Raw genomic sequence first — 5,732 nt, 5'->3', positions numbered from 1 at the left:
CAAACTCAGAACCTTTTGAAGATAGGAAACACTCCTGTCCACTAAACAAACCTTATTTTTGGTTCATTAACTTGTAATATTTTAATTTTATATAAGAGAAATTGAAAAAAATAATTAAAAAAATAAAACATTAAAAATGGTCGGCCCTGAGTACAATGTATCCGGAGGTCGACAATACACTTGTTTATCTAAGTTTTTATTTCAAAGTCTACCTCACATGTTTTTTGTGTTGGTTATAATCTGCCTCTATTACAAATTGATTATATTATTTACATCACAAGTTTTTTTTTTATTTTTTATATACGGCTCATAATGGTTTTTTTTCATCCTTATAAACTTATCATATTTGTTGGATATGAGTTTTTAAAAATGTTTCTTATTTGAAAGTGGGTAGATTAAGGCATTAAAAAAATTCAAATTTAAGAAATTTAAATAATATTTTTATTTTTATTCTGAAGGGCAAAATAGACATAAAAAAATCCAAATGAAACTAGGCTTAATGTGAAAGCAGCTGAATTTATGGATTTGGATCAAAATGCCCATTTATATATTTGTTTTTCCTTTAATTTATGTCCAAAAATTTGAGTTGTTGTTAGATTTAGTTCAGTGTCCTATTTTCTACTTTAATTAAATATTTAAATATGAAAATCTAATCTCTTTTCTACAAAATGGTTCAACTTTTTTTTATATATATCATCATATGATACGTACATCATATGGGTGTTCTTCGATTCGACTTCCTCGATGTTCCAACACCCCTACAACTGCTTGGGTCTTGTTCCTGGGTCCAAGAGGAGCTGATTAAGGGTGGTGGTGGGTGGTGAAACTCGCCGGATCGGAGGAATCACCGTCGAACACCTCCAATGCTCCGGTGATGTTCTTTGCATTTTTGGGCCTAAAACTCTTCAATCTTGAGCGAAGATGGAAGAAGAAAGATTGGGGAAGATGATGCAGGTGGTGGATATGGTGTTCCACGAAATAAAATGGCAGAAATTAGCCGGATTTTGACCGGTTTGGGTGTGCGGGTGCACTGCCCAATGGGTAGGTTTATTTATTTATTTATTTTTTCCCTTCTCCCTTCCTGATTGGTTCTCCTTTTCCTCTCTTAAAATTGATTGGTTACCACTCCCACATGTTGGGAGTTTGAATTAATTTATAACTAAACTATAAATAACCAATTTCAAATGTCTATAATTATACCGATATAATCCGGACTCGCAAACGGCTTTCATCTATGTGTTCGTACCAACGAGTACTACACAAATGCGCTAAGTGAATAAGTCATACATTTCTCTACACGTTGGCCAATGAAAGTCAAAACCTTCACCTCTAGGGCATTTTCATAAATTAATTCTTTTAAAATTTATAAAATTGTAGAATTAGGGACGGGTTGTCACAATCTATCCACCTTAAAAAATTTCGTCCCCAAAATTTGAAATCATTAGCTAAACATAATGTACTTCAGAAGAAAGGAAAAAGTATATATATATATATGGAAGGAGGAAATCAAGTTAGAGTGGTTGCATAAAAGAGAATGTCATTCCGTCGCGATTAGAGTGCAGTAATTCCTCTTTCGTGCCTCCAATTCAAACTTTCCTTCTCCTTTAGTACAGTACTAAAATATACAGTCCTTTATAAAACATAAGGTAGAAAAATAGATGTATAACAATGTAATGTCGAAGCACGTATATAATAAAGTGAAGTTAAAATAGTTGTACTGCAAACAACACCAAAAATAGAAAACTTCACCTACACACCCATATGTGTCACGTGCCTCAAAGATGAGTGTGTGCTATCTTTGGGTCAAACCCAAACAATAATTAAATAACTAAACGTAGACGGACCTAGATGTCTACTTGTTCAACAAATTCCACACTTACGTTTTCAATAGGGACACTTTGGATGCGGTCCCTAGCTATCAATATTCTTTGATTGAAACCTTGTTAGTTTTTAGTTTTTTATTGAGGTCCCTGACATTAATATAATAATGTAAGTTACTATATTTTTAAATTAAAAATTAAAAATTGAAATTTGTAATTGTTTATATTAATGACATTTTAAATAAAACCCATAATTTATGGGATTAAAAATAATAAAATATAAATTATACTCTCTATTACATTGTGTGTGTGTGTGTGTGTGTGTACATATATGTATGGGTACATTAACCAAAATTAACAAAAAAAAGGTATTGTACCAAAATATGGATACATTCTCAAATCAACGAAAAAGAATGTACCCATATAAGTTTAAACATGGATTAAAAATTTTGAATGGATTTTATATTAAAAAAAGGGTACATTTTACGTATAACAAATTGATATATTTGAGAATGGGTACATTTAAGCTTTAAAAAATTGAAAAATTATATGAATGGGTACATTTAAGATTAAAAAATTGAGAATCTTTATATATATATATATATATATATATATATATATAAACTAATAGGTACAAACTTAATTTAATTTAATTTTTTTTTATTTTGGAAATGTTTGAATTGAAAAATAATTAGAAGTTTAATAGAGGTGTGAGTATTAAACCCTAAATTAATTACTAATTTTTATATTAAAAATTATATAATAAACATGTAAATTCATTATCAAATTAATGATAGGGACTTGAATCAAAATTTGAGAACTAATAAGGTCTTAGTTAATGAACAGTAAGAACTAGGGACCGGATACTAATTTTTCCTTTTCAATATTACGGTCAGCAACCCGTAATACCAACAACTCACTATTGTCCCGATAAGTAAGTAACAGATTCTCGAGGGTGCAATATTACCATCATGCCCCCCAATGGGAAAATATGCATAAATCATCTTATCCAAGTCTTGATCGTGTTCACGCACTACCCTTACAGGTAACATCAACAAATATCATAATTTTCTATATCATAATCTTGATCATTCATGACACACCCTAACCCGAAGACTAGGACGTGCTGGCCGTCACGTGAGTGTGACGTAACCATAACGCAAGCGGAAACGATTTAATAATAAAATACGAGTCAACGAAAACCACTAATTGCAGTTATTTACAACCTAGCATTCTATGTGCATAAGAGTGTACTAAACACACATAAACAGAGCATAAGCGTCTAGGTGCAGTCAAGTAGGACCATAACTATTTTACAACACCCTCGGGTGAATCCTACATTTATTTAGTCTGTCAGAACGCCGAAGCAGTCCTCGTAGGCCACCAACGCCTCAACTATCAACTAGAACCTGGAGGGGCGAAAAACAGAAAACGTGAGTGGGCGAAAATAAGCTTTTCCAAATCATTTCATAAATCCACGATTATAACCCCTTTTTGGAAAACCTGTATACTTTCCCAGAAAAATAGTATATAGCATATATATCTCAACTGTCTCAATCATCAATCTTATAACAGATTCAATAAAGAATGTACCATGCCAATTTCAACAGTGTAGTATGAATGCATTAACATAATATAATCAGGTAAAAGAAATAATCAATCGGAGGCCCTCTAATAGCCCTGAACGATTGAACCTAGAGCTCAACATCTATCAATCTCACTCTGCCGGAGTCACTCCGCGTGACCTGTCCGGCCTTCTGCACATAAGTCGGAACCACCTAATGTAGTCTGAACGACTCATGGTAATATTCGCTCTAGTGCTTCTCTCATCAATCATCTGTATACAATAACCTAAGGTCACCCACCAGTCATAATCTCACTAACACTCTACGACTGGCCCGTCGTACCCACTCCGCGTGGACTGTACGACCAGCATCTACTTGGATCCAAGGCGAGCGTGCGATGCGGTGAATACTATAAGCACTAAACCATGGTGCAGGATATGAGCTCAATATATCATCATCATCAACATAACAGTAATTAAATACTTACCTGTGCGTCCACAGCACCACCTTACATATATGCATCATACGACAGTTCATAATATCCATAATATTCTATGCATGGCAATCACATCATATTTCATTTTAATATACTTTTCATTTAAATTTGATTTCTGGGGAAATCGAGTATATAGGTATATATAAAAACAAATGCCCACTCACTGGTATGTCGCCGGGTCGTAACCCCCTTGACGCCCCTGGATGTGCTCGTCCTCGTTAAAAGTTCCACCTAGAAGTGAAATAACTTAAAACAATCATTTAACGCACATTTAACGCACCTAAACCAAACTAGGTAATTAATTCTTCATACGATGCTCAAATTGGGTATATGAATATACCACAGTGACCTACACAACCTCAGGATCATCCCCAAATTTTTAAAATAATTTTTGGAGTCCTCACGCGCCCCCACGCGCCTGACGTGGCACGGACCTACGCGCGGCCCACGCGCGGCCACGTGACATGCACACTGACGGCTACAGTGAACGGCGTTAGGGAATATTCCGTCAAATCCTAGCATATTCCGTTAAAAACTAACGGTTTCCGTTAAAGTTAACTAACGGCGTCGGAATATTCCGTCAAACTTAACGGAAGATTCCCTGTCTTCTCCGGCGAGTCACCGGTCGCCGGCGACTGTTCGCCGGTTTCTGGAAAATTTTCAAATCCACTATTCTCCTTCGTTTTTCAACCAATTTCTTCACATTTTATACAAAAATGAAGCATTTAACAAGTACTATCACGTTGGAAGGGTTTTAGGGCCTAAAAACTACTAGATCATACCTTCCAAAATCTTCCAAATTCGGCCAAACGTCGAACTGGGTCACTTCGACGTCCAAACTTTCCAAACTTCACACCCCGAGCTTCGTGGGAACCTCCTAGAGCTCCCTATGATCTTAGTTTGGCCTAAAAATCAACAAACACAAAGTTCATGAATAGTGTCATTTCACGGGCTTGAGTTTTCTACGTGAAATCGTGGGAAATCTTACCTGAAAACAATACCAATGTGTTCGTATGGTCCTCACAAACACGATGCTACCTTCCTCAACCTTAACTTGTGAAGTTTTCAAGGTCTTGGGTGTTTGTCCGAGAGTTTGAGAGAGAATGAGGGAGTGTGAGAGTGACTGAGGGAAAGATGAGGAAGAGAGAGAGAAGGAGACATGGATCCAGAATTGAGGGAATGATTTAGGGGGTAGGGTCCCACCTAAAGTCCAACACAGATAATTTAACACATACTAATAACAATTCTAATCCCTAGTTTAGGATCTTAGTGTAAAACAAATACCAAATTTACGCACCTTAATCCCGTTTAAGGGCGTTTCTGTAATTTCACGTCGTCGGAAATTGAAATTCCGGGACGGGCTGTGACAATCTCCCCTCCTTATAGAATTTCGTCCCCGAAATTCCAGCCACTAACCAAACCCTCAATACTCATAGAATAACCTTGGATACATATCTCTCATCCTTTCTTCTGTCTCCCAAGTAGCTTCTTCCGTTGAATGGTTCCTCCACAATACTTTTACTAAGCTCACGGTCTTATTCCTCAAGGTCTTATCTTTCCAATCCAGTATAGTCACTGGTTCTTCATCATATGTCAAATCCGGATTAATTTCCAATAGTTGAGGAGGAATCACATGTGAAGGATCTGACACATAATGCCGAAGCATCGAGACATGGAACACATTATGTACCTTAGACAACTCTGGAGGTAGCTCCAACCTGTAAGCAACTTCACCAATCCTCTCAGTGATCTCGTAAGGTCCAATGTACCTGGGACTTAGCTTTCCTTTCTTTCCAAAGCGAACCACACCTCTCCAAGGCGATAATTTCAGAAAAACATAGTCGCCCACAT

The 5,732-nt window shown here is 36.1% G+C and overlaps 1 long non-coding RNA gene across 1 annotated transcript; it reads right to left on the bottom strand.

Annotated features, from left to right (window-relative positions):
• Nucleotides 1-3,006: 3,006 nt before the first annotated feature.
• On the bottom strand, nt 3,007-4,249 carry LOC139190400 (uncharacterized). Its single transcript, XR_011574647.1, has 2 exons — nt 4,046-4,249; nt 3,007-3,229 (listed from the first exon to the last, which is right to left on the bottom strand). It is a non-coding gene; the product is annotated as an uncharacterized lncRNA (long non-coding RNA).
• Nucleotides 4,250-5,732: the final 1,483 nt, after the last annotated feature.

The sequence above is a fragment of the Malus domestica genome, chromosome 02 (assembly GCF_042453785.1).
Source record: "Malus domestica chromosome 02, GDT2T_hap1".
In the NCBI taxonomy this organism is placed as follows: domain Eukaryota; kingdom Viridiplantae; phylum Streptophyta; class Magnoliopsida; order Rosales; family Rosaceae; genus Malus; species Malus domestica.
The sequence above is the reverse complement of the archived record's forward strand: the minus strand, read 5'-3'. Positions and strand labels throughout refer to the sequence as shown.